The following is a 25,890-nucleotide window of genomic DNA, read 5'->3' on the forward strand; positions in this document are numbered from 1 at the left end:
AGACACATTTATGGGAATAATATTTTGGGTTGTTCCGACCAGTGAGATATGGTCTAGTGGCTAGGATATCTGGCTCTCACCCAGAAGGACCGGGTTCGATTCCCGGTATCGGAGCGAGTGCTTTTGTACCGCTTTTCAAGAATAGACTTAAGGATATTGGTTTATGAATAGAATTAAGACTTGATTAAGCAAGTCCGATATGGTCTAGTGGCTAGGATATCTGGATGTCACGCAGAAGGGCGGGTTCGATTCCCGGTATCGGAGTGAGTGCTTTTGTACCGCTTTTGATGAATAAACTTAAAGACACATTTATAGGAATAATATTTTGGATTGGTCCGACCAGTCAGATATGGTCTAGTGGCTAGGATATCTGGCTCTCATCCAGAAGGCTCGGGTTCGATTCCTGGTAACGGAGCGAGTGCTTTTGTACCGCTTTTCAAGAATAGACTTAAGGATATAGGTTTATGAATAGAATTAAGACTTGGTTGAAGAAGTCCGATATGGCCTAGTGGCTAGGATATCTGGCTTTCACCCAGAAGGCCCGGGTTCGATTCCCGGTATCGGAGCGAGTGCTTTTGTACCGCTTTTCAAGAATAGAATTAGGACTTGGTTGATCAAGGACGAGATGGTCTAGTCGCTAGGATACCTGAATTTCACCCAGAAGGCCCGGGTTCGATTCCCGGTATCGGAGCACGTGGTTTTGTACCGCTTTTCAAGAATAGACTTAAGGATATTGGTTTATGAATAGAATTAAGACTTGGTTAAGCAAGTCCGATATGGTCTATTGGCTAGGATATCTGGATGTCACGCAGAAGGGCGGGTTCGATTCCCGGTATCGGAGTGAGTGCTTTTGTACCGCTTTTGATGAATAAACTTAAAGACACATTTATGGGAATAATATTTTGGGTTGTTCCGACCAGTGAGATATGGTCTAGTGGCTAGGATATCTGGCTCTCATCCAGAAGGACCGGGCTCGATTCCCGGTATCGGAGCGAGTGCTTTTGTACCGCTTTTCAAGAATAGACTTAAGGATATTGGTTTATGAATAGAATTAAGACTTGATTAAGCAAGTCCTATATTGTCTAGTGGCTAGGATATCTGGCTGTCAGGCAGAAGGGCGGATTCGATTCCCGATATCGGAGTGAGTGCTTTTGTACCGCTTTTGATGAATAAACTTAAAGACACATTTATAGGAATAATATTTTGGATTGCTCCGACCAGTCAGATATGGTCTAGTGGCTAGGATATCTGGCTCTCATCCAGAAGGCTCGGGTTCGACTCCCGGTATCGGAGCGAGTGCTTTTGTACCGCTTTTCAAGAATAGACTTAAGGATATAGGTTTATGAATAGAATTAAGACTTGGTTGAAGAAGTCCGATATGGTCTAGTGGCTAGGATATCTGGCTTTCACCCAGAAGGCCCGGGTTCGATTCCCGGTATCGGAGCGAGTGGTTTTGTACCGCTTTTCAAGAATAGAAGACTTGGTTGATCAAGGACGATATGGTCTAGTCTCTAGGATACCTGACTTTCACCCAGAATTCCCGGGTTCGATTCCCGGTATCGGAGCACGTGGTTTTGTACCGCTTTTCAAGAATAGACTTAAGGACATAGGTTTATGAATAGAATTAAGACTTGTTTAAGCAAGTCCGATATGGTCTAGTGGCTAGGATATCTGGCTCTCACCCAGAAGGCCCGGGTTCTATTCCCGGTATCGGAGCGAGTGCCATTGTACCGCTTTTCAAGAATAGACTTAAGGATATTGGTTTATGAATAGAATTAAGACTTGGTTAAGCAAGTCCGATATGCTCTGGTGGCTAGGATATCTGGCTGTCACGCAAAAGGGCGGGTTCAATTCCCGGTATCGGAGTGAGTGCTTTTGTACCGCTTTTCATGAATAAACTTAAAGACACATTTATGGGAATAATATTTTGGGTTGTTCCGACCAGTGAGATATGGTCTAGTGGCTAGGATATCTGGCTCTCACCCAGAAGGACCGGGTTCGATTCCCGGTATCGGAGCGAGTGCTTTTGTACCGCTTTTCAAGAATAGACTTAAGGATATTGGTTTATGAATAGAATTAAGACTTGATTAAGCAAGTCCGATATGGTCTAGTGGCTAGGATATCTGGATGTCACGCAGAAGGGCGGGTTCGATTCCCGGTATCGGAGTGAGTGCTTTTGTACCGCTTTTGATGAATAAACTTAAAGACACATTTATAGGAATAATATTTTGGATTGGTCCGACCAGTCAGATATGGTCTAGTGGCTAGGATATCTGGCTCTCATCCAGAAGGCTCGGGTTCGATTCCTGGTAACGGAGCGAGTGCTTTTGTACCGCTTTTCAAGAATAGAATTAGGACTTGGTTGATCAAGGACGATATGGTCTAGTCGCTAGGATACCTGAATTTCACCCAGAAGGCCCGGGTTCGATTCCCGGTATCGGAGCACGTGGTTTTGTACCGCTTTTCAAGACAGACTTAAGGATATAGGTTTATGAATAGAATTAAGACTTGTTTAAGCAAGTCCGATATGGTCTAGTGGCTAGGATATCTGGCTCTCACCCAGAAGGCCCGGGTTCGATTCACGGTATCGGAGCGAGTGCTTTTGTACCGCTTTTCAAGAATAGACTTAAGGATATTGGTTTATGAATAGAATTAAGACTTGGTTAAGCAAGTCCGATATGGTCAAGTGGCTAGGATATCTGGATGTCACGCAGAAGGGCGGGTTCGATTCCCGGTATCGGAGTGAGTGCTTTTGTACCGCTTTTGATGAATAAACTTAAAGACACATTTATGGGAATAATATTTTGGGTTGTTCCGACCAGTGAGATATGGTCTAGTGGCTAGGATATCTGGCTCTCACCCAGAAGGACCGGGCTCGATTCCCGGTATCGGAGCGAGTGCTTTTGTACCGCTTTTCAAGAATAGACTTAAGGATATTGGTTTATGAATAGAATTAAGACTTGATTAAGCAAGTCCTATATTGTCTAGTGGCTAGGATATCTGGCTGTCAGGCATAAGGGCGGGTTCGATTCCCGATATCGGAGTGACTGCTTTTGTACCGCTTTTGATGAATAAACTTAAAGACACATTTATAGGAATAATATTTTGGATTGTTCCGACCAGTCAGATATGGTCCTAGTGCTAGGATATCTGGCTCTCATCCAGAAGGCTCGGGTTCGACTCCCGGTATCGGAGCGAGTGCTTTTGTACCGCTTTTCAAGAATAGACTTAAGGATATAGGTTTATGAATAGAATTAAGACTTGGTTGAAGAGGTCCGATATGGTCTAGTGGCTAGGATATCTGGCTTTCACCCAGAAGGCCCGGGTTCGATTCCCGGTATCGGAGCGAGTGCTTTTGTACCGCTTTTCAAGAATAGAAGACTTGGTTGATCAAGTCCGATATGGTCTAGTGGCTAGGATATCCGGCTCTCACCCAGAAGGCCCAAGGTTCTATTCCCGGTATCGGAGCGAGTGCTATTGTACCGCTCTTCAAGAATAGACTTAAGGATATTGGTTTATGAATAGAATTAAGACTTGGTTAAGCAAGTCCGATGTGCTCTAGTGGCTAGGATATCTGGCTGTCAGGCAGAAGGGCGGGTTCGATTCCCGATATCGGAGTGAGTGCTTTTGTACCCCTTTTGATGAGTAAACTTAAAGACACATTTATAGGAATTATATTTTGGGTTGTTCCGACCAGTCATATATGGTCTAGTGGCTAGGATATCTGGCTCTCACTCAGAAGGCCCGGGTTCGATTCCCGGTATCGGAGCGAGTGCTTTTGTACCGCTTTTCAAGAATAGACTTAAGGATATTGGTTTATGAATAGAATTAAGACTTGGTTAAGCAAGTCCGATATGCTCTAGTGGCTAGGATATCTGGCTGTCAGGCAGAAGGGCGGGTTCGATTCCCGATATCGGAGTGAGTGCTTTTGTACCCCTTTTGATGAGTAAACTTAAAGACACATTTATAGGAATTATATTTTGGATTGTTCCGACCAGTCATATATGGTCTAGTGGCTAGGATATCTGGCTCTCACTCAGAAGGCCCGGGTTCGATTCCCGGTATCGGAGCGAGTGCTTTTGTACCGCTTTTCAAGAATAGACTTAAGGATATTGGTTTATGAATAGAATTAAGACTTGGTTAAGCAAGTCCGATATGGTCTAGTGGCTAGGATATCTGGCTGTCACGCAAAAGGGCGGGTTCGATTCCCGGTATCGGAGTGAGTGCTTTTGTACCGCTTTTGATGAATAAACTTAAAGACACATTTATGGGAATAATATTTTGGGTTGTTCCGACCAGTGAGATATGGTCTAGTGGCTAGGATATCTGGCTTTCACCCAGAAGGCCCGTGTTCGATTCCCGGTATCGGAGCGAGTGCTTTTGTACCGCTTTTCAAGAATAGACTTAAGGATATAGGTTTATGAATAGAATTAAGACTTGTTTAAGCAAGTCCGATATGGTCTAGTGGCTTGGATATCTGGCTCTCACCCAGAAGGACCGGGTTCGATTCCTGGTATCGGAGCGAGTGCTTTTGTACCGCTTTTCAAGAATAGACTTAAGGATATTGGTTTATGAATAGAATTAAGACTTGATTAAACAAGTCCGATATGGTCTAGTGGCTAGGATATCTGGCTGTCACGCAGAAGGGCGGGTTCGATTCCCAGTATCGGAGTGAGTGCTTTTGTACCGCTTTTGATGAATAAACTTAAAGACACATTTATGGGAATAATATTTTGGGTTGTTCCGACCAGTGAGATATGGTTTAGTGGCTAGGATATCTGGCTCTCACCCAGAAGGACCGTGCTCGATTCCCGGTATCGGAGCGAGTGCTTTTGTACCGCTTTTCAAGAATAGACTTAAAGATATTGGTTTATGAATAGAATTAAGACTTGATTAAGCAAGTCCTATATTGTCTATAGGCTAGGATATCTGGCTGTCAGGCAGAAGGGCGGGTTCGATTCCCGATATCGGAGTGAGTGCTTTTGTACCGCTTTTGATGAGTAAAATTAAAGACACATTTTTAGGAATTATATTTTGGATTGTTCCGACCAGTCAGATATGGTCTAGTGGCTAGGATATCTGGCTCTCACTCAGAAGGCCCGGGTTCGATTCCCGGTGTCGGAGCGAGTGCTTTTGTACCGCTTTTCAAGAATAGACTTAAGGATATTGGTTTATGAATAGAATTAAGACTTGGTTAAGCAAGTCCGATATGGTCTAGTGGCTAGGATATCTGGCTGTCAGGCAGAAGGGCGGGTTCGATTCCCGATATCAAAGTGAGTGCTTTTGTACCGCTTTTGATGAGTAAACTTAAAGACACATTTATGGGAATAATATTTTGGGTTGTTCCGACCAGTGAGTTATGGTCTAGTGGCTAGGATATCTGGCTCTCACCCAGAAGGACCGGGTTCGATTCCCGGTATCGGAGCGAGTGCTTTTGTACCGCTTTTCAAGAATAGACTTAAGGATATTGGTTTATGAATAGAATTAAGACTTGGTTAAGCAAGTCCGATATGGTCTAGTGGCTAGGATATCTGGCTGTCACGCAAAAGGGCGGGTTCGATTCCCGATATCGGAGTGAGTGCTTTTGTACCCCTTTTGATGAGTAAACTTAAAGACACATTTATAGGAATTATATTTTGGATTGTTCCGACCAGTCATATATGGTCTAGTGGCTAGGATATCTGGCTCTCACTCAGAAGGCCCGGGTTCGATTCCCGGTATCGGAGCGAGTGCTTTTGTACCGCTTTTCAAGAATAGACTTAAGGATATTGGTTTATGAATAGAATTAAGACTTGGTTAAGCAAGTCCGATATGCTCTAGTGGCTAGGATATCTGGCTGTCAGGCAGAAGGGCGGGTTCGATTCCCGATATCGGAGTGAGTGCTTTTGTACCCCTTTTGATGAGTAAACTTAAAGACACATTTATAGGAATTATATTTTGGATTGTTCCGACCAGTCATATATGGTCTAGTGGCTAGGATATCTGGCTCTCACTCAGAAGGCCCGGGTTCGATTCCCGGTATCGGAGCGAGTGCTTTTGTACCGCTTTTCAAGAATAGACTTAAGGATATTGGTTTATGAATAGAATTAAGACTTGGTTAAGCAAGTCCGATATGGTCTAGTGGCTAGGATATCTGGCTGTCACGCAAAAGGGCGGGTTCGATTCCCGGTATCGGAGTGAGTGCTTTTGTACCGCTTTTGATGAATAAACTTAAAGACACATTTATGGGAATAATATTTTGGGTTGTTCCGACCAGTGAGATATGGTCTAGTGGCTAGGATATCTGGCTTTCACCCAGAAGGCCCGTGTTCGATTCCCGGTATCGGAGCGAGTGCTTTTGTACCGCTTTTCAAGAATAGACTTAAGGATATAGGTTTATGAATAGAATTAAGACTTGTTTAAGCAAGTCCGATATGGTCTAGTGGCTTGGATATCTGGCTCTCACCCAGAAGGACCGGGTTCGATTCCTGGTATCGGAGCGAGTGCTTTTGTACCGCTTTTCAAGAATAGACTTAAGGATATTGGTTTATGAATAGAATTAAGACTTGATTAAACAAGTCCGATATGGTCTAGTGGCTAGGATATCTGGCTGTCACGCAGAAGGGCGGGTTCGATTCCCAGTATCGGAGTGAGTGCTTTTGTACCGCTTTTGATGAATAAACTTAAAGACACATTTATGGGAATAATATTTTGGGTTGTTCCGACCAGTGAGATATGGTTTAGTGGCTAGGATATCTGGCTCTCATCCAGAAGGACCGTGCTCGATTCCCGGTATCGGAGCGAGTGCTTTTGTACCGCTTTTCAAGAATAGACTTAAAGATATTGGTTTATGAATAGAATTAAGACTTGATTAAGCAAGTCCTATATTGTCTATAGGCTAGGATATCTGGCTGTCAGGCAGAAGGGCGGGTTCGATTCCCGATATCGGAGTGAGTGCTTTTGTACCGCTTTTGATGAGTAAACTTAAAGACACATTTTTAGGAATTATATTTTGGATTGTTCCGACCAGTCAGATATGGTCTAGTGGCTAGGATATCTGGCTCTCACCCAGAAGGCCCGGGTTCGATTCCCTGTGTCGGAGCGAGTGCTTTTGTACCGCTTTTCAAGAATAGACTTAAGGATATTGGTTTATGAATAGAATTAAGACTTGGTTAAGCAAGTCCGATATGGTCTAGTGGCTAGGATATCTGGCTGTCAGGCAGAAGGGCGGGTTCGATTCCCGATATCAAAGTGAGTGCTTTTGTACCGCTTTTGATGAGTAAACTTAAAGACACATTTATAGGAATTATATTTAGGATTGTTCCGACCAGTCAGTTATGGTCTAGTGGCTAGGATATCTGGCTCTCACTCAGAAGGCCCGGGTTCGATTCCCGGTATCGGAAAGAGTGCTTTTGTACCGCTTTTCAAGAATAGACTTAAGGATATTGGTTTATGAATAGAATTAAGACTTGGTTAAGCAAGTCCGATATGGTCTAGTGGATAGGATATCTGGCTGTCACGCAAAAGGGCGAGTTCGATTCCCGGTATCGGAGTGAGTGCTTTTGTACCGCTTTTCATGAATAAACTTAAAGACACATTTATGGGAATAATATTTTGGGTTGTTCCGACCAGTGAGATATGGTCTAGTGGCTAGGATATCTGGCTTTCACCCAGAAGGCCCGTGTTCGATTCCCGGTATCGGAGCGAGTGCTTTTGTACCGCTTTTCAAGAATAGACTTAAGGATATAGGTTTATGAATAGAATTAAGACTTGTTTAAGCAAGTCCGATATGGTCTAGTGGCTTGGATATCTGGCTCTCACCCAGAAGGACCGGGTTCGATTCCTGGTATCGGAGAGAGTGCTTTTGTACCGCTTTTCAAGAATAGACTTAAGGATATTGGTTTATGAATAGAATTAAGACTTGATTAAACAAGTCCGATATGGTCTAGTGGCTAGGATATCTGGCTGTCACGCAGAAGGGCGGGTTCGATTCCCAGTATCGGAGTGAGTGCTTTTGTACCGCTTTTGATGAATAAACTTAAAGACACATTTATGGGAATAATATTTTGGGTTGTTCCGACCGGTGAGATATGGTCTAGTGGCTAGGATATCTGGCTCTCACCCAGAAGGACCGGGTTCGATTCCCGGTATCGGAGCGAGTGCTTTTGTACCGCTTTTCAAGAATAGACTTAAGGATATTGGTTTATGAATAGAATTAAGACTTGATTAAGCAAGTCCTATATGCTCTAGTGGCTAGGATATCTGGCTGTCAGGCAGAAGGGCGGGTTCGATTCCCGATATCGGAGTGAGTGCTTTTGTACCGCTTTTGATGAGTAAACTTAAAGACACATTTATAGGAATTATATTTTGGATTGTTCCGACCAGTCAGATATGGACTAGTGGCTAGGATATCTGGCTCTCACTCAGAAGGCCCGGGTTCGATTCCCGGTATCGGAGCGAGTGCTTTTGTACCGCTTTTCAAGAATAGACTTAAGGATATTGGTTTATGAATAGAATTAAGACTTGGTTAAGCAAGTCCGATATGGTCTAGTGGCTAGGATATCTGGCTGTCACGCAAAAGGGCGGGTTCGATTTCCGGTGTCGGAGTGAGTGCTTTTGTACCGCTTTTGATGAATAAACTTAAAGACACATTTATGGGAATAATATTTTGGGTTGTTCCGACCAGTGAGATATGGTCTAGTGGCTAGGATATCTGGCTTTCACCCAGAAGGCCCGTGTTCGATTCCCGGTATCGGAGCGAGTGCTTTTGTACCGCTTTTCAAGAATAGACTTAAGGATATAGGTTTATGAATAGAATTAAGACTTGTTTAAGCAAGTCCGATATGGTCTAGTGGCTTGGATATCTGGCTCTCACCCAGAAGGACCGGGTTCGATTCCTGGTATCGGAGCGAGTGCTTTTGTACCGCTTTTCAAGAATAGACTTAAGGATATAGGTTTATGAATAGAATTAAGACTTGTTTAAGCAAGTCCGATATGGTCTAGTGGCTTGGATATCTGGCTCTCACCCAGAAGGACCGGGTTTGATTCCTGGTATCGAAGCGAGTGCTTTTGTACCGCTTTTCAAGAATAGACTTAAGGATATTGGTTTATGAATAGAACTAAGACTTGATTAAGCAAGTCCTATATGCTCTAGTGGCTAGGATATCTGGCTGTCAGGCAGAAGGGCGGGTTCGATTCCCGATATCGGAGTGAGTGCTTTTGTACCGCTTTTGATGAGTAAACTTAAAGACACATTTATAGGAATTATATTTTGGATTGTTCCGACCAGTCAGATATGGTCTAGTGGCTAGTATATCTGGCTCTCACTCAGAAGGCCCGGGTTCGATTCCCGGTATCGGAGCGAGTGCTTTTGTACCGCTTTTCAATAATAGACTTAAGGATATTGGTTTATGAATAGAATTAAGACTTGGTTAAGCAAGTCCGATATGGTCTAGTGGCTAGGATATCTGGCTGTCACGCAAAAGGGCGGGTTCGATTTCCGGTATCGGAGTGGGTGCTTTTGTACCGCTTTTGATGAATAAAAATAAAGACACATTTATGGGAATAATATTTTGGGTTGTTCCGACCAGTGAGATATGGTCTAGTGGCTAGGATATCTGGCTTTCACCCAGAAGGCCCGTGTTCGATTCCCGGTATCGGAGCGAGTGCTTTTGTACCGCTTTTCAAGAATAGACTTAAGGATATAGGTTTATGAATAGAATTAAGACTTGTTTAAGCAAGTCCGATATGGTCTAGGGGTTTGGATATCTGGCTCTCACCCAGAAGGACCGGGTTCGATTCCTGGTATCGGATCGAGTGCTTTTGTACCGCTTTTCAAGAATAGACTTAAGGATATTGGTTTATGAATAGAATTAAGACTTGATTAAGCAAGTCCTATATGCTCTAGTGGCTAGGATATCTGGCTGTCAGGCAGAAGGGCGGGTTCGATTCCCGGTATCGGAGCGAGTGCTATTGTACCGCTTTTCAAGAATAGACTTAAGGATATAGGTTTATGAATAGAATTAAGACTTGTTTAAGCAAGTCCGATATGGTCTAGTGGGTAGGATATCTGGCTGTCACGCAGAAGGGCGGGTTCGATTCCCAGTATCGGAGTGAGTGCTTTTGTACCGCTTTTGATGAATAAACTTAAAGACACATTTATGGGAATAATATTTTGGGTTGTTCCGACCAGTGAGATATGGTCTAGTGGCTAGGATATCTGGCTTTCACCCAGAAGGCCCGTGTTCGATTCCCGGTATCGGAGCGAGTGCTTTTGTACCGCTTTTCAAGAATAGACTTAAGGATATAGGTTTATGAATAGAATTAAGACTTGTTTAAGCAAGTCCGATATGGTCTAGTGGCTTGGATATCTGGCTCTCACCCAGAAGGACCGGGCTCGATTCCTGGTATCGGAGCGAGTGCTTTTGTACCGCTTTTCAAGAATAGACTTAAGGATATAGGTTTATGAATAGAATTAAGACTTGTTTAAGCAAGTCCGATATGGTCTAGTGGCTTGGATATCTGGCTCTCACCCAGAAGGACCGGGTTTGATTCCTGGTATCGAAGCGAGTGCTTTTGTACCGCTTTTCAAGAATAGACTTAAGGATATTGGTTTATGAATAGAATTAAGACTTGATTAAGCAAGTCCTATATGCTCTAGTGGCTAGGATATCTGGCTGTCAGGCAGAAGGGCGGGTTCGATTCCCGATATCGGAGTGAGTGCTTTTGTACCGCTTTTGATGAGTAAACTTAAAGACACATTTATAGGAATTATATTTTGGATTGTTCCGACCAGTCAGATATGGTCTAGTGGCTAGTATATCTGGCTCTCACTCAGAAGGCCCGGGTTCGATTCCCGGTATCGGAGCGAGTGCTTTTGTACCGCTTTTCAATAATAGACTTAAGGATATTGGTTTATGAATAGAATTAAGACTTGGTTAAGCAAGTCCGATATGGTCTAGTGGCTAGGATATCTGGCTGTCACGCAAAAGGGCGGGTTCGATTTCCGGTATCGGAGTGGGTGCTTTTGTACCGCTTTTGATGAATAAAAATAAAGACACATTTATGGGAATAATATTTTGGGTTGTTCCGACCAGTGAGATATGGTCTAGTGGCTAGGATATCTGGCTTTCACCCAGAAGGCCCGTGTTCGATTCCCGGTATCGGAGCGAGTGCTTTTGTACCGCTTTTCAAGAATAGACTTAAGGATATAGGTTTATGAATAGAATTAAGACTTGTTTAAGCAAGTCCGATATGGTCTAGGGGTTTGGATATCTGGCTCTCACCCAGAAGGACCGGGTTCGATTCCTGGTATCGGATCGAGTGCTTTTGTACCGCTTTTCAAGAATAGACTTAAGGATATTGGTTTATGAATAGAATTAAGACTTGATTAAACAAGTCCGATATGGTCTAGTGGCTAGGATATCTGGCTGTCACGCAGAAGGGCGGGTTCGATTCCCAGTATCGGAGTGAGTGCTTTTGTACCGCTTTTGATGAATAAACTTAAAGACACATTTATGGGAATAATATTTTGGGTTGTTCCGACCAGTGAGATATGGTCTAGTGGCTAGGATATCTGGCTCTCACCCAAAAGGACCGGGCTCGATTCCCGGTATCGGAGCGAGTGCTTTTGTACCGCTTTTCAAGAATAGACTTAAGGATATTGGTTTATGAATAGAATTAAGACTTGATTAAGCAAGTCCTATATTGTCTATAGGCTAGGATATCTGGCTGTCAGGCAGAAGGGCGGGTTCGATTCCCGATATCGGAGTGAGTGCTTTTGTACCGCTTTTGATGAATAAACTTAAAGACACATTTATAGGAATAATATTTTGGATTGTTCCGACCAGTCAGATATGGTCTAGTGGCTAGGATATCTGGCTCTCATCCAGAAGGCTCGGGTTCGACTCCCGGTATCGGAGCGAGTGCTTTTGTACCGCTTTTCAAGAATAGACTTAAGGATATAGGTTTATGAATAGAATTAAGACTTGTTTAAGCAAGTCCGATATGGTCTAGTGGCTTGGATATCTGGCTCTCACCCAGAAGGACCGGGTTCGATTCCTGGTATCGGAGCGAGTGCTTTTGTACCGCTTTTCAAGAATAGACTTAAGGATATTGGTTTATGAATAGAATTAAGACTTGATTAAACAAGTCCGATATGGTCTAGTGGCTAGGTTATCTGGCTGTCACGCAGAAGGGCGGGTTCGATTCCCAGTATCGGAGTGAGTGCTTTTGTACCGCTTTTGATGAATAAACTTAAAGACACATTTATAGGAATAATATTTTGGGTTGTTCCGACTAGTGAGATATGGTCTAGTGGCTAGGATATCTGGCTCTCACCCAGAAGGACCGGGTTCGATTCCCGGTATCGGAGCGAGTGCTTTTGTACCGCTTTTCAAGAATAGACTTAAGGATATTGGTTTATGAATAGAATTAAGACTTGATTAAGCAAGTCCTATATGCTCTAGTGGCTAGGATATCTGGCTGTCAGGCAGAAGGGCGGGTTCGATTCCCGATATCGGAGTGAGTGCTTTTGTACCGCTTTTGATGAGTAAACTTAAAGACACATTTACAGGGATTATATTTTGGATTGTTCCGACCAGTCAGATATTGTCTAGTGGCTAGGATATCTGGCTCTCACTCAGAAGGCCCGGGTTCGATTCCCGGTATCGGAGCGAGTGCTTTTGTACCGCTTTTCAAGAATAGACTTAAGGATATAGGTTTATGAATCGAAATAAGACTTTGTTGAGGAAGTCCGATATGGTCTAGTGGCTAGGATAACTGCTTTTTACCCAGAAAGCCCGGCTTCGATTCCCGGTATCGGAGCGCGTGTTTTGTAAAGCATTTCAAAAATAGACTTAAGGATATAGGTTTATGAATAGAATTAAGACTTCGTTAAGCAAGTCCGATATGGTCTAGTGGCTAGGATATCTGGCTTTCACCCAGAAAGCCCGGGTTCGATTCCCGGTATCGGAGCGAGTGCTTTTGTACCGCTTTTCAAGAATAGAAGACTTGGTTGATCAAGGACGATATGGTCTAGTCTCTAGGATACCTGACTTTCACCCAGAAGGCCCGGGTTCGATTCCCGGTATCGGAGCACGTGGTTTTGTACCGCTTTTCAAGAATAGACTTAAGGACATAGGTTTATGAATAGAATTAAGACTTGTTTAAGCAAGTCCGATATGGTCTAGTGGCTAGGATATCTGGCTCTCACCCAGAAGGCCCGGGTTCTATTCCCGGTATCGGAGCGAGTGCTATTGTACCTCTTTTCAAGAATAGACTTAAGGATATTGGTTTATGAATTGAATTAAGACTTGGTTAAGCAAGTCCGATATGCTCTAGTGGCTAGGATATCTGACTGTCACGCAAAAGGGCGGGTTCGATTCCCGGTATCGGAGTGAGTGCTTTTGTACCGCTTTTGATGAATAAACTTAAAGACACATTTATAGGAATAATATTTTGGGTTGTTGCGACCAGTCAGATATGGTCTAGTGGCTAGGATATCTGGCTCTCATCCAGAAGGCTCGGGTTCGATTCCCGGTATCGGAGCGAGTGCTTTTGTACCGCTTTTCAAGAATAGACTTAAGGATATAGGTTTATGAATCGAATTAAGACTTTGTTGAGGAAGTCCGATATGGTCTAGTGGCTAGGATAACTGCTTTTTACCCAGAAAGCCCGGCTTCGATTCCCGGTATCGGAGCGAGTGTTTTGTAAAGCATTTCAAAAATAGACTTAAGGATATTGGTTTATGAATAGAATTAAGACTTGATTAAACAAGTCCGATATGGTCTAGTGGATAGGTTATCTGGCTGTCACGCAGAAGGGCGGGTTCGATTCCGAGTATCGGAGTGAGTGCTTTTGTACCGCTTTTCAAGAATAGAATTAAGACTAGGTTGAGCAAGTACGATATGGTCTAGTCGCTAGGATACCTGACTTTCACCCAGAAGGCCCGGGTTCGATTCCCGGTATCTGAGCGAGTGCTTTTGTACCGCTTTTCAAGAATAGACTTAAGGATATAGGTTTATGAATAGAATTAAGACTTGGTTAAGCAAGTCCGATATGGTCTAGTCGCTAGGATACCTGACTTTCACCCAGAAGGCCCGGGTTCGATTCCCGGTATCGGAGCACGTGATTTTGTACCGCTTTTCAAGAATAGACTTAAGGATATAGGTTTATGAATAGAATTAAGACTTGGTTAAGCAAGTCCGATATGGTCTAGTGGCTAGGATATCTGGCTCTCACCCAGAAGGCCCGAGTTCGATTCACGGTATCGGAGCGAGTGCTTTTGTACCGCTTTTCAAGAATAGACTTAAGACTTGGTTGAGCAAGTACGATATGGTCTAGTCGCTAGGATACCTGACTTTCACCCAGAAGGCCCGGGTTCGATTCCCTGTATCGGAGCGAGAGCTTTTGTACCGCTTTTCAAGAATAGACTTAAGGATATTGGTTTATGAATAGAATTAAGACTTGATTAAGCAAGTCCGATATGGTCTAGTGGCTACGATATCTGGCTCTCACCCAGAAGGCACGGGTTCGATTCCCGGTATCGGAGCGAGTGCTTTTGTACCGCTTTTCAAGAATAGACTTAAGGATATTGGTTTTGCATAGAATTAAGACTTGATTAAGTAAGTTCGATATGGTCTAGTGGCTAGGATATCTGGCTCTCACCCAGAAGGCACGGGTTCGATTCCCGGTATCGGAGCGAGTGCTTTTGTACCGCTTTTAAAGAATAGAATTAAGACTAGGTTGAGCAAGTACGATATGGTCTAGTCGCTAGGATACCTGACTTTCACCCAGAAGGCCCGGGTTCGATTCCCGGTATCGGAGCGAGTGCTTTTGTACCGCTTTTCAAGAATAGAATTAAGACTTGGTTGATCAAGTACGATATGGTCTAGTCGCTAGGATACCTGACTTTCACCCAGAAGGCCCGGGTTCGATTCCCGGTATCGGAGCACGTGGTTTTGTACCGCTTTTCAAGAATAGACTTAAGGATATAGGTTTATGAATAGAATTAAGACTTGGTTAAGCAAGTCCGATATGGTCTAGTGGCTAGGATATCTGGCTCTCACCCAGAAGGCCCGAGTTCGATTCACGGTATCGGAGCGAGTGCTTTTGTACCGCTTTTCAAGAATAGACTTAAGACTTGGTTGAGCAAGTACGATATGGTCTAGTCGCTTGGATACCTGACTTTCACCCAGAAGGCCCGGGTTCGATTCCCTGTATCGGAGCGAGAGCTTTTGTACCGCTTTTCAAGAATAGACTTAAGGATATTGGTTTATGAATAGAATTAAGACTTGATTAAGCAAGTCCGATATGGTCTAGTGGCTAGGATATCTGGCTCTCACCCAGAAGGCACGGGTTCGATTCCCGGTATCGGAGCGAGTGCTTTTGTACCGCTTTTCAAGAATAGACTTAAGGATATTGGTCTATGAATAGAATTAAGACTTGATTAAGCAAGTTCGATATGGTCTAGTGGCTAGGATATCTGGCTCTCACCCAGAAGGCACGGGTTCGATTCCCGGTATCGGAGCGAGTGCTTTTGTACCGCTTTTCAAGAATAGAATTAAGACTAGGTTGAGCAAGTACGATATGGTCTAGTCGCTAGGATACCTGACTTTCACCCAGAAGGCCCGGGTTCGATTCCCGGTATCGGAGCGAGTGCTTTTGTACCGCTTTTCAAGATTAGAATTAAGACTAGGTTGAGCAAGTACGATATGGTCTAGTGGCTAGGATATCTGGCTCTCACCCAGAAGGCCCGAGTTCGATTCACGGTATCGGAGCGAGTGCTTTTGTACCGCTTTTCAAGAATAGACTTAAGACTTGGTTGAGCAAGTACGATATGGTCTAGTCGCTTGGATACCTGACTTTCACCCAGAAGGCCCGGGTTCGATTCCCTGTATCGGAGCGAGAGCTTTTGTACCGCTTTTCAAGAATAGACTTAAGGATATTGGTTTATGAATAGAATTAAGACTTGATTAAGCAAGTCCGATATGGTCTAGTGGCTAGGATATCTGGCTCTCACCCAGAAGGCACGGGTTCGATTCCCGGTATCGGAGCGAGTGCTTTTGTACCGCTTTTCAAGAATAGACTTAAGGATATTGGTCTATGAATAGAATTAAGACTTGATTAAGCAAGTTCGATATGGTCTAGTGGCTAGGATATCTGGCTCTCACCCAGAAGGCACGGGTTCGATTCCCGGTATCGGAGCGAGTGCTTTTGTACCGCTTTTCAAGAATAGAATTAAGACTAGGTTGAGCAAGTACGATATGGTCTAGTCGCTAGGATACCTGACTTTCACCCAGAAGGCCCGGGTTCGATTCCCGGTATCGGAGCGAGTGCTTTTGTACCGCTTTTCAAGAATAGAATTAAGACTAGGTTGAGCAAGTACGATATGGTCTAGTCGCTAGGATACCTGACTTTCACCCAGAAGGCCCGGGTTCGATTCCCGGTATCGGAGCGAGTGCTTTTGTACCGCTTTTCAAGAATAGAATTAAGACTAGGTTGAGCAAGTACGATATGGTCTATTCGCTAGGATACCTGACTTTCACCCAGAAGGCCCGGGTTCGATTCCCGGTATCGGAGCACGTGGTTTTGTACCGCTTTTCAAGAATAGACTTAAGGATATAGGTTTATGAATAGAATTAAGACTTGGTTAAGCAAGTCCGATATGGTCTAGTGGCAAGGATATCTGGCTCTCACCCAGAAGGCCCGGGTTCGATTCCCGGTATCGGAGCGAGTGTTTTGTACCGCTTTTCAAGATTAGAATTAAGACTAGGTTGAGCAAGTACGATATGGTCTAGTCGCTAGGATACCTGACTTTCACCCAGAAGGCCCGGGTTCGATTCCCGGTATCGGAGCGAGTGCTTTTGTACCGCTTTTCAAGAATAGACTTAACGATATCGGTTTATGAATAGAATTAAGACTTTGTCTAGTGGCTAGGATATCTGGCTGTCACGCAGAAGGGCGGGTTCGATTCCCGGTATCGGAGTGAGTGCTTTTGTACCGCTTTTGATGAATAAACTTAAAGACACATTTATAGGAATAATATTTTGGGTTGTTACAACCAGACCGATATGGTCTAGTGGCTAGGATATCTGGCTCTCACCCAGAAGGCCCGGGTTCGATTCCCGGTATCGGAGAGTGTGCTTTTGTACCGCTTTTCAATAATAGAATTAAGACTTGGTTGAGCAAGTCCGATATGGTCTATAGGCTAGGATACCTGGCTTTTACCCAGAAGGCACGGGTTCGATCCCCGCTATCGGAGAGAGTGCTTTTGTACCGCTTTTGAAGAATAGACTTAACGATATCGGTTTATGAATAGAATTATGACTTGTTTAAGCAAGTCCGATATGGTCTAGTGGCTAGGATATCTGGCTCTCACCCAGAAGGCCCGGGTTCGATTCCCGGTATCGGAGCGAGTGCTTTTGTACCGCTTTTCAGGAATAGACTTAAGGATATAGGTTTATGAATAGAATTAAGACTTGGTTGAGCAAGTACGATATGGTCTAGTCGCTAGGATACCTGACTTTCACCCAGAAGGCCCGGGTTCGATTCCCTGTATCGGAGCGAGAGCTTTTGTACCGCTTTTCAAGAATAGACTTAAGGATATTGGTTTATGAATAGAATTAAGACTTGATTAAGCAAGTCCGATATGGTCTAGTGGCTAGGATATCTGGCTCTCACCCAGAAGGCACGGGTTCGATTCCCGGTATCGGAGCGAGTGCTTTTGTACCGCTTTTCAAGAATAGACTTAAGGATATTGGTTTATGAATAGAATTAAGACTTGATTAAGCAAGTTCGATATGGTCTAGTGGCTAGGATATCTGGCTCTCACCCAGAAGGCACGGGTTCGATTCCCGGTATCGGAGCGAGTGCTTTTGTACCGCTTTTCAAGAATAGAATTAAGACTAGGTTGAGCAAGTACGATATGGTCTAGTCGCTAGGATACCTGACTTTCACCCAGAAGGCCCGGGTTCGATTCCCGGTATCGGAGCACGTGGTTTTGTACCGCTTTTCAAGAATAGACTTAAGGATATTGGTTTATGAATAGAATTAAGACTTGATTAAGCAAGTCCGATATGGTCTAGTGGCTAGGATATCTGGCTCTCACCCAGAAGGCACGGGTTCGATTCCCGGTATCGGAGCGAGTGCTTTTGTACCGCTTTTCAAGAATAGACTTAAGGATATTGGTCTATGAATAGAATTAAGACTTGATTAAGCAAGTTCGATATGGTCTAGTGGCTAGGATATCTGGCTCTCACCCAGAAGGCACGGGTTCGATTCCCGGTATCGGAGCGAGTGCTTTTGTACCGCTTTTCAAGAATAGAATTAAGACTAGGTTGAGCAAGTACGATATGGTCTAGTCGCTAGGATACCTGACTTTCACCCAGAAGGCCCGGGTTCGATTCCCGGTATCGGAGCGAGTGCTTTTGTACCGCTTTTCAAGAATAGAATTAAGACTAGGTTGAGCAAGTACGATATGGTCTAGTCGCTAGGATACCTGACTTTCACCCAGAAGGCCCGGGTTCGATTCCCGGTATCGGAGCGAGTGCTTTTGTACCGCTTTTCAAGAATAGAATTAAGACTAGGTTGAGCAAGTACGATATGGTCTATTCGCTAGGATACCTGACTTTCACCCAGAAGGCCCGGGTTCGATTCCCGGTATCGGAGCACGTGGTTTTGTACCGCTTTTCAAGAATAGACTTAAGGATATAGGTTTATGAATAGAATTAAGACTTGGTTAAGCAAGTCCGATATGGTCTAGTGGCAAGGATATCTGGCTCTCACCCAGAAGGCCCGGGTTCGATTCCCGGTATCGGAGCGAGTGTTTTGTACCGCTTTTCAAGATTAGAATTAAGACTAGGTTGAGCAAGTACGATATGGTCTAGTCGCTAGGATACCTGACTTTCACCCAGAAGGCCCGGGTTCGATTCCCGGTATCGGAGCGAGTGCTTTTGTACCGCTTTTCAAGAATAGACTTAACGATATCGGTTTATGAATAGAATTAAGACTTTGTCTAGTGGCTAGGATATCTGGCTGTCACGCAGAAGGGCGGGTTCGATTCCCGGTATCGGAGTGAGTGCTTTTGTACCGCTTTTGATGAATAAACTTAAAGACACATTTATAGGAATAATATTTTGGGTTGTTACAACCAGACCGATATGGTCTAGTGGCTAGGATATCTGGCTCTCACCCAGAAGGCCCGGGTTCGATTCCCGGTATCGGAGAGTGTGCTTTTGTACCGCTTTTCAATAATAGAATTAAGACTTGGTTGAGCAAGTCCGATATGGTCTATAGGCTAGGATACCTGGCTTTTACCCAGAAGGCACGGGTTCGATCCCCGCTATCGGAGAGAGTGCTTTTGTACCGCTTTTGAAGAATAGACTTAACGATATCGGTTTATGAATAGAATTATGACTTGTTTAAGCAAGTCCGATATGGTCTAGTGGCTAGGATATCTGGCTCTCACCCAGAAGGCCCGGGTTCGATTCCCGGTATCGGAGCGAGTGCTTTTGTACCGCTTTTCAGGAATAGACTTAAGGATATAGGTTTATGAATAGAATTAAGACTTGGTTGAGCAAGTACGATATGGTCTAGTCGCTAGGATACCTGACTTTCACCCAGAAGGCCCGGGTTCGATTCCCTGTATCGGAGCGAGAGCTTTTGTACCGCTTTTCAAGAATAGACTTAAGGATATTGGTTTATGAATAGAATTAAGACTTGATTAAGCAAGTCCGATATGGTCTAGTGGCTAGGATATCTGGCTCTCACCCAGAAGGCACGGGTTCGATTCCCGGTATCGGAGCGAGTGCTTTTGTACCGCTTTTCAAGAATAGACTTAAGGATATTGGTTTATGAATAGAATTAAGACTTGATTAAGCAAGTTCGATATGGTCTAGTGGCTAGGATATCTGGCTCTCACCCAGAAGGCACGGGTTCGATTCCCGGTATCGGAGCGAGTGCTTTTGTACCGCTTTTCAAGAATAGAATTAAGACTAGGTTGAGCAAGTACGATATGGTCTAGTCGCTAGGATACCTGACTTTCACCCAGAAGGCCCGGGTTCGATTCCCGGTATCGGAGCACGTGGTTTTGTACCGCTTTTCAAGAATAGACTTAAGGATATAGGTTTATGAATAGAATTAAGACTTGGTTACGCAAGTCCGATATGGTCTAGTGGCTAGGATATCTGGCTCTCACCCAGAAGGCCCGGGTTCGATTCCCGGTATCGGAGCGAGTGCTTTTGTACCGCTTTTCAAGATTAGAATTAAGACTAGGTTGAGCAAGTACGATATGGTCTAGTCGCTAGGATACCTGACTTTCACCCAGAAGGCCCGGGTTCGATTCCCGGTATCGGAGCGAGTGCTTTTGTACCGCTTTTCAAGAATAGACTTAACGATATCGGTTTATGAATAGAATTAAGACTTTGTCTAGTGGCTAGGATATCTGGCTGTCACGCAGAAGGGCGGGTTCGATTCCCGGTATCGGAGTGAGTGCTTTTGTACCGCTTTTGATGAATAAACTTAAAGACACATTTATAGGAATAATATTTTGGGTTGTTACAACCAGACCGATATGGTCTAGTGGCTAGGATATCTGGCTCTCACCCAGAAGGCCCGGGTTCGATTCCCGGTATCGGAGCGTGTGCTTTTGTACCGCTTTTCAATAATAGAATTAAGACTTGGTTGAGCAAGTCCGATATGGTTTATAGGCTAGGATACCTGGCTTTTACCCAGAAGGCACGGGTTCGATTCCCGCTATCGGAGAGAGTGCTTTTGTACCGCTTTTGAAGAATAGACTTAACGATATCGGTTTATGAATAGAATTATGACTTGTTTAAGCAAGTCCGATATGGTCTAGTGGCTAGGATATCTGGCTCTCACCCAGAAGGCCCGGGTTCGATTCCCGGTATCGGAGCGAGTGCTTTTGTACCGCTTTTCAAGAATAGACTTAAGGATATTGGTTTATGAATAGAATTAAGACTTGGTTAAGCAAGTCTGATATGGTCTAGTGGCTAGGATATCTGGCTGTCAGGCAGAAGGGCGGGTTCGATTCCCGGTATCGGAGTGAGTGCTTTTGTACCGTTTTTGATGAATAAACTTAAAGACACATTTATAGGAATAATATTTTGGGTTGTTCCGACCAGTCAGATATGGTCTAGTGGCTAGGATATCTGGCTAGGGAGATCGTTGTTTGCTTTCGCGGAGTGCGGTTGTTTCTTTTCGCTCTCCGTGTTTGTTGCGTTTTACGGTTTCCTTTTTCGGCGGTCCTTTCTCCGCCTTGTTAGTCGGTTTTTACCTCTCCGAGTGACGTATGTCACGGAGAGGTTCTAATTTCGACGTGTGTGTGTGTCTGTCTGTGTGTTTGTCTGTTGTTACACCCACGTGACCGCGTTCGCAGTTTCCAAATCGGAGCAAACGTGTTCGCCATTTCCGAACTGCTTTCACAGTCACGGAAATGGCTCCTTTACTTGAGTTCTCACACCACCATCTTCTCGTCTTTGTCCATCCCACACGGACACCAGTCTGTACTTACTGGCTTCTAATCACCACCATCTTTTGGTCTTCGTCCATCCCACATGGACACCAGTCTGTATTCATTGGCTTCTAATCACCACCATCTTCGGGTCTTCGTCCATTCCACTTGGACACCAGTCTGTACATACTGGCTTCTAATCTCCACTATCTTTTGGTCTTCGTCCATCCCACATGGACACCAGTCTGTACATACTGGCTTCTAATCACCACCATCTTCTGGTCTTCGTCCATCCCACTTGGACACCAGTCTGTACATACTGGCTTCTAAACACCACCATCTACTGGTCTTCCGTCTATTCCACATAGACACCAATCTGTCTTATTGGCTTCTAACTCCATAGTCATCGTTTGGTTTCAGACATTCGCGGCGATCAGCTAGGGTTACGAGAAACGTCTAGCCTCCCTAGGGTGGGTTGTCCACCAAAGGTTTTCGCAATTGCGGTTGTTCTTGCTTTTAGCTGTAGTTCGACACCCTTATATACTACCTATTTGAGTAAGGTAATGCAACCGGCGTATGCTTCATTTCAAACGCCAAAATTAGTCAAGTCTCTCAAGAATGTCTAATTGTTCTTTATCAACGCGATGTAACGCTCTATAAGGCGAACAACTAACGAAGAAAATATTTAATATTAATTATATTTATTTTAATATTTAAGATAATCTAGTTTCTCAACTCAAAATTAAAACGGAAAGAGTTAAAAAGCGGCCTATGTTTTAGTCTGTGTGTGTCCGTCCGTTAGTGCACCGCGTTAGCAGTTCGCTTTGTTTTGTGGAAAGAAATCCTACAAAACCTTAATATTTGGTTTTCTCATAATATATTATTAATATATGGAAATATTTTTCGTAATTTCGATGCCTTTAGTGGTTTTGTAGCTATAAAGCTCTGTTTCATTCTGATATCCCAAGAATATTTTTTATTATTATTATTTGAAATCGATGTTTATATATTACTTAAGCTATACTACATCTGTTTATAGCATAATTCTTTCTAAAGTGATTTCAAGAAGAACGCAACTATATTGGGCAAATGAACTTTTATTTGTCATTAGGCCTAGTGAACCAAAAAGTAAACGCTTGGGTTTGGTTTTCGTTTCTGTAATACAGAGACATTAACGGTTCAGAGTGAGCCGAAAGTTAAATACACTTTTAAATAATTAGGCTTAGACTTTATAATCATGGTGGAAATCTGGGCCGCGTTCAGCAGAGCTCAGCGCTGTCAGGCGCTGTTAGCAGTGTCATCCAGAACGGGATTTTGTTATTGAATTTTGACGTCACGGTGCTCAGTGAGCCAGCGCGGTCTTCAAGGAAAATAGTCGGGTTTTTGGATAACGTGACGTAAAACGCGTAGTTCTCAGCTTGGCGAAAAAGCATGGAGGAATTAATACAAATAGCTCTTGCTGATTCTGATGGGACTATAGCTATTTAATTGGCGTGAAACAAGTTGATCACGCGAGAGCGGCGAGAAGTTTAAGAGACATGTTAGTTTCTATGTTTAATACACCGTTCCATTAATGGGGGTAGGAAAACCGTAATAGTCGACAAAGACCAAATAAAAATATCTAAATGGACAAGTCAAGATTTCGCTATTTTGTGGATTTTATATTTTGTTAGTCCGGCAGCCCTGTAACGTGCATCGCGTTTCGGCTATCGGCAGTAGCAGACGGTTTCGTTTGGAAAAATTTAGCCAAGTGTTAACCGCTTAAGTGAAGTTTCAGCTTGCCGTTTCGCAACTTTAAAAGCCAAGACTAAATAGAGCTCGGCATTTTCTATCCATTATCCACAAATTGGTGGGTAACCGATTATTTATAAACAAAGTTGTGGATTATAATACGATTTAACATGTAAGATCTGTGGATAATTTTCGAGTATGGCTAAAGATAAAATAACGTGGAACATGGACAGATAATGCCGAGCTCTAAGACTAAATGCGCTCAGTGCTTATAATCATATAGATCGGTTTCCTATCAGAAACAGCACTAAAGGCCTGGCAGCCCGGTTGTATGAAGGCCCTACTTTCCCGAATAGAGTGGGGGAAAGCAATTTATGGAATAAATGGAACGGAGTATTATAAAAGTTGTTCTTATCTATCTCCATAAATATGTTATCATACAATTTTTGTTAAGCCTTTGTACCTTGCACGCTTTATTGCGCTAGCTTCATTTTTAAAAGACCGATGACCGGAGAAAAGCTATGACGACAGATCTCACCAGAAAACGTTTTCCAAAATCCGCTGTCTTTTTTGGTGAGCTCTGCTGAACGCAGCCCAGATCAGTGAAAGGTCTGATCGTAATCGGATTATAGCTTCGTGTGTTCATGCTTTTTATGGTGCGCATTTACCTTCAGTGTGTGTAGCCACAAATTAGCTTTGGTGTTATGTAACTTTAATCGTCATGTTGACAAACTAAGAAAATTGTTGAGGTGAAAGGAGAGGATAGTGTTTACATGGCAACCCTGTTGTGAATATGGCTTTGAACATAGAGGGTATACAGTTGAGGAGTAGCAAATTGGGCCTTTACAAATACGTAAAGGTAATATCCCTCCAAAGTTTTATCTCTTCATTTCCCGTTTTTCCCCCATCGGATGATTTTAATGTGTACAAGTATATCCTTATTGGATGTAAAATGTCGTCTGATTTACAGTATATTTGCTATGCTTTGTATACTGCTTTAATATTTCATAAAAAAAGAAACATTTCCATAACTGGGTAAATAAGTTTGTAGGTAGTCCTTCTCTTGACTCGGAGAGGTAATATTTTGGTTTTCCCAACTTGTTTCTTCTTATTTTGTTAGCTGTTATTGATTTTACGGACTTCGGCTTTCGCTCGCGAAGCCTCGGTCTCGAGGGTTTCCTTCGGGGAGTCCTCCATCATGGAGGCGCTTCGAAGAAGCGTCTTCGTTGTTTGTATGGTGCAAACCACTGCTGTTGTTGTTGCTGCCGTTAAAAAATCATTTGGTCTTGATGCCATTTCGTCTGTGGTTCCTGGTACTGGAGGTTACTTTATTACGTTTTTGTCGGAGGAAGATGCTGAAGAGTGTGTCAAAGCTGGGGTGGAAATCATGGATGTCCTGTGTCCTGCTGAATCAGTCGTCTCGAGATCGGTAATTATTAAAATACATGGGTTGCCTGAATTCGTGTCCGATGATGCCGTGGTTGAGAAATTGGTCTCCCTTGGTTGCAAAATCAAGGGGGAGGTCGTTTGGCGTAAATTTGAAGAATTGTATCTTGGTGAGCGTTGCGTACGCGTGGTTTTGCCCGAGGGGGTTTCATCACTTCCGTACGGCTTGAAAATCGCGGATGTTCTCGGGCGCGAAACCTTTTATCGCGTTCGCCATGAGGCGCAAAATCGGGTTTGTAACGGGTGTCTCGCTGAAGGTCACATTTACAAAAGTTGTCCGCGTAATGTTTGTCGTCGGTGTGAGACACACGGTCATCTTGCCCGTGACTGCCCAGAGAAGTTGGGTCAGGTCGCTATCGGTTCTGAACGCGATGTCGTGCCCCAGTCCGAAGTCTCTCCTGTCCGAGATGGGGCAGGCTTGCCCCCTGTTCCCGTGTCCGATGGAGTTGCTGAAGCGGAGATTCCTAACGACACCGGTGCCTTTTCTGGCCATCATGGCCAGAATCTCAGTTCTAGTGAGGATATGCTCGTCGACGGTGACCCCGATGCGGAAGTTAACCCTTTTGAGTCCGTGGGGGGAGGCAATCGGGGGACTAAACATCCTCTTGGTTCCACCTCTGACTTGTCACAGAAACGTCCCCAGTTCCTGAGGAAACAGAATCCGAATCTGGCCAACGCTCGTGGGTTTACTCCGAATAAACCGCCGGACCCTTCACAGACAAAGTAGGGTGCATGGTTGTCAAAATAGGTACTTTAAATGTTCATGGTTTACGCGACGTTGGTAAGATGGCTTTATTAGTCGAATTCATTAAGGACATGGACATTGTTTTTTTACAAGAAACGCATTGGAATGCGTCGCATGTCGCTGCCTTTAAATTGTTATTTTTTGGTCAATTGTTTTTTTCTCATGATCTAGTGAGTGGCTTTCGGGGGATCGCTATCTTGTTTACTAAAAAATTGCCTATACGGGTCTTGAATGTTTCTCAAATAATTTCCGGTCGGGCTTTATTAGTCACTACCGAGTTTTTTGATGTAAGAACGTCTTTTTTTAATGTTTACGCCCCCAACGCCGAGGGTGATCGGGTTCAGTTTTTTGGTGATATCAGAAATTCTTTCCCGGACGGTAGAGTCGTGTTTGCGGGGGATCTTAATGCTATTTGTAATCGTCACCTGGACCGTTCGCCCTCGGGGGTGGGGTCCTCTGGTTTTCGGCCTACTAACGTTCAAGTTTTTAAGGATAGCCTAAGTTTGATTGACACTTA

General features: G+C 43.8%; 33 non-coding genes across 33 annotated transcripts; all 33 read left to right on the forward strand.

The window, feature by feature from the left end:
• Positions 1-494: 494 nt before the first annotated feature.
• TRNAE-UUC (transfer RNA glutamic acid (anticodon UUC)) lies at positions 495-566 on the forward strand. Its single transcript has one exon. It is a non-coding gene; the product is annotated as a tRNA-Glu (tRNA).
• An 806-nt stretch (positions 567-1,372) lies between these two features.
• TRNAE-UUC (transfer RNA glutamic acid (anticodon UUC)) lies at positions 1,373-1,444 on the forward strand. The gene has a single exon. It is a non-coding gene; the product is annotated as a tRNA-Glu (tRNA).
• A 200-nt stretch (positions 1,445-1,644) lies between these two features.
• TRNAE-CUC (transfer RNA glutamic acid (anticodon CUC)) lies at positions 1,645-1,716 on the forward strand. Its single transcript has one exon. It is a non-coding gene; the product is annotated as a tRNA-Glu (tRNA).
• An 805-nt stretch (positions 1,717-2,521) lies between these two features.
• On the forward strand, positions 2,522-2,593 carry TRNAE-CUC (transfer RNA glutamic acid (anticodon CUC)). The gene has a single exon. It is a non-coding gene; the product is annotated as a tRNA-Glu (tRNA).
• A 681-nt stretch (positions 2,594-3,274) lies between these two features.
• Positions 3,275-3,346, forward strand: TRNAE-UUC (transfer RNA glutamic acid (anticodon UUC)). Its single transcript has one exon. It is a non-coding gene; the product is annotated as a tRNA-Glu (tRNA).
• Positions 3,347-5,052: 1,706 nt separating this feature from the next.
• Positions 5,053-5,124, forward strand: TRNAE-CUC (transfer RNA glutamic acid (anticodon CUC)). Its single transcript has one exon. It is a non-coding gene; the product is annotated as a tRNA-Glu (tRNA).
• A 2,186-nt stretch (positions 5,125-7,310) lies between these two features.
• On the forward strand, positions 7,311-7,382 carry TRNAE-CUC (transfer RNA glutamic acid (anticodon CUC)). Its single transcript has one exon. It is a non-coding gene; the product is annotated as a tRNA-Glu (tRNA).
• Positions 7,383-12,882: 5,500 nt separating this feature from the next.
• TRNAE-UUC (transfer RNA glutamic acid (anticodon UUC)) lies at positions 12,883-12,954 on the forward strand. The gene has a single exon. It is a non-coding gene; the product is annotated as a tRNA-Glu (tRNA).
• A 200-nt stretch (positions 12,955-13,154) lies between these two features.
• TRNAE-CUC (transfer RNA glutamic acid (anticodon CUC)) lies at positions 13,155-13,226 on the forward strand. The gene has a single exon. It is a non-coding gene; the product is annotated as a tRNA-Glu (tRNA).
• Positions 13,227-13,455: 229 nt separating this feature from the next.
• On the forward strand, positions 13,456-13,527 carry TRNAE-CUC (transfer RNA glutamic acid (anticodon CUC)). The gene has a single exon. It is a non-coding gene; the product is annotated as a tRNA-Glu (tRNA).
• Positions 13,528-14,182: 655 nt separating this feature from the next.
• On the forward strand, positions 14,183-14,254 carry TRNAE-CUC (transfer RNA glutamic acid (anticodon CUC)). The gene has a single exon. It is a non-coding gene; the product is annotated as a tRNA-Glu (tRNA).
• Positions 14,255-14,458: 204 nt separating this feature from the next.
• On the forward strand, positions 14,459-14,530 carry TRNAE-CUC (transfer RNA glutamic acid (anticodon CUC)). Its single transcript has one exon. It is a non-coding gene; the product is annotated as a tRNA-Glu (tRNA).
• A 78-nt stretch (positions 14,531-14,608) lies between these two features.
• On the forward strand, positions 14,609-14,680 carry TRNAE-CUC (transfer RNA glutamic acid (anticodon CUC)). The gene has a single exon. It is a non-coding gene; the product is annotated as a tRNA-Glu (tRNA).
• A 329-nt stretch (positions 14,681-15,009) lies between these two features.
• Positions 15,010-15,081, forward strand: TRNAE-CUC (transfer RNA glutamic acid (anticodon CUC)). The gene has a single exon. It is a non-coding gene; the product is annotated as a tRNA-Glu (tRNA).
• Positions 15,082-15,285: 204 nt separating this feature from the next.
• Positions 15,286-15,357, forward strand: TRNAE-CUC (transfer RNA glutamic acid (anticodon CUC)). The gene has a single exon. It is a non-coding gene; the product is annotated as a tRNA-Glu (tRNA).
• Positions 15,358-15,436: 79 nt separating this feature from the next.
• TRNAE-CUC (transfer RNA glutamic acid (anticodon CUC)) lies at positions 15,437-15,508 on the forward strand. The gene has a single exon. It is a non-coding gene; the product is annotated as a tRNA-Glu (tRNA).
• Positions 15,509-15,962: 454 nt separating this feature from the next.
• Positions 15,963-16,034, forward strand: TRNAE-CUC (transfer RNA glutamic acid (anticodon CUC)). Its single transcript has one exon. It is a non-coding gene; the product is annotated as a tRNA-Glu (tRNA).
• A 79-nt stretch (positions 16,035-16,113) lies between these two features.
• TRNAE-CUC (transfer RNA glutamic acid (anticodon CUC)) lies at positions 16,114-16,185 on the forward strand. Its single transcript has one exon. It is a non-coding gene; the product is annotated as a tRNA-Glu (tRNA).
• A 454-nt stretch (positions 16,186-16,639) lies between these two features.
• Positions 16,640-16,711, forward strand: TRNAE-CUC (transfer RNA glutamic acid (anticodon CUC)). Its single transcript has one exon. It is a non-coding gene; the product is annotated as a tRNA-Glu (tRNA).
• A 334-nt stretch (positions 16,712-17,045) lies between these two features.
• TRNAE-CUC (transfer RNA glutamic acid (anticodon CUC)) lies at positions 17,046-17,117 on the forward strand. The gene has a single exon. It is a non-coding gene; the product is annotated as a tRNA-Glu (tRNA).
• Positions 17,118-17,321: 204 nt separating this feature from the next.
• TRNAE-CUC (transfer RNA glutamic acid (anticodon CUC)) lies at positions 17,322-17,393 on the forward strand. The gene has a single exon. It is a non-coding gene; the product is annotated as a tRNA-Glu (tRNA).
• Positions 17,394-17,623: 230 nt separating this feature from the next.
• Positions 17,624-17,695, forward strand: TRNAE-CUC (transfer RNA glutamic acid (anticodon CUC)). The gene has a single exon. It is a non-coding gene; the product is annotated as a tRNA-Glu (tRNA).
• Positions 17,696-17,774: 79 nt separating this feature from the next.
• TRNAE-CUC (transfer RNA glutamic acid (anticodon CUC)) lies at positions 17,775-17,846 on the forward strand. Its single transcript has one exon. It is a non-coding gene; the product is annotated as a tRNA-Glu (tRNA).
• Positions 17,847-18,050: 204 nt separating this feature from the next.
• On the forward strand, positions 18,051-18,122 carry TRNAE-CUC (transfer RNA glutamic acid (anticodon CUC)). Its single transcript has one exon. It is a non-coding gene; the product is annotated as a tRNA-Glu (tRNA).
• Positions 18,123-18,201: 79 nt separating this feature from the next.
• On the forward strand, positions 18,202-18,273 carry TRNAE-CUC (transfer RNA glutamic acid (anticodon CUC)). Its single transcript has one exon. It is a non-coding gene; the product is annotated as a tRNA-Glu (tRNA).
• Positions 18,274-18,727: 454 nt separating this feature from the next.
• TRNAE-CUC (transfer RNA glutamic acid (anticodon CUC)) lies at positions 18,728-18,799 on the forward strand. The gene has a single exon. It is a non-coding gene; the product is annotated as a tRNA-Glu (tRNA).
• A 334-nt stretch (positions 18,800-19,133) lies between these two features.
• TRNAE-CUC (transfer RNA glutamic acid (anticodon CUC)) lies at positions 19,134-19,205 on the forward strand. Its single transcript has one exon. It is a non-coding gene; the product is annotated as a tRNA-Glu (tRNA).
• A 204-nt stretch (positions 19,206-19,409) lies between these two features.
• On the forward strand, positions 19,410-19,481 carry TRNAE-CUC (transfer RNA glutamic acid (anticodon CUC)). The gene has a single exon. It is a non-coding gene; the product is annotated as a tRNA-Glu (tRNA).
• A 230-nt stretch (positions 19,482-19,711) lies between these two features.
• On the forward strand, positions 19,712-19,783 carry TRNAE-CUC (transfer RNA glutamic acid (anticodon CUC)). The gene has a single exon. It is a non-coding gene; the product is annotated as a tRNA-Glu (tRNA).
• A 79-nt stretch (positions 19,784-19,862) lies between these two features.
• On the forward strand, positions 19,863-19,934 carry TRNAE-CUC (transfer RNA glutamic acid (anticodon CUC)). The gene has a single exon. It is a non-coding gene; the product is annotated as a tRNA-Glu (tRNA).
• Positions 19,935-20,138: 204 nt separating this feature from the next.
• Positions 20,139-20,210, forward strand: TRNAE-CUC (transfer RNA glutamic acid (anticodon CUC)). Its single transcript has one exon. It is a non-coding gene; the product is annotated as a tRNA-Glu (tRNA).
• Positions 20,211-20,545: 335 nt separating this feature from the next.
• On the forward strand, positions 20,546-20,617 carry TRNAE-CUC (transfer RNA glutamic acid (anticodon CUC)). Its single transcript has one exon. It is a non-coding gene; the product is annotated as a tRNA-Glu (tRNA).
• Positions 20,618-20,821: 204 nt separating this feature from the next.
• On the forward strand, positions 20,822-20,893 carry TRNAE-CUC (transfer RNA glutamic acid (anticodon CUC)). Its single transcript has one exon. It is a non-coding gene; the product is annotated as a tRNA-Glu (tRNA).
• Positions 20,894-25,890: the final 4,997 nt, after the last annotated feature.

The sequence above is a fragment of the Phalangium opilio genome, unplaced genomic scaffold (assembly GCF_054372755.1).
Source record: "Phalangium opilio isolate 3A_F unplaced genomic scaffold, DU_Popi_V2 ptg000054l_1, whole genome shotgun sequence".
Classification (NCBI taxonomy): domain Eukaryota; kingdom Metazoa; phylum Arthropoda; class Arachnida; order Opiliones; family Phalangiidae; genus Phalangium; species Phalangium opilio.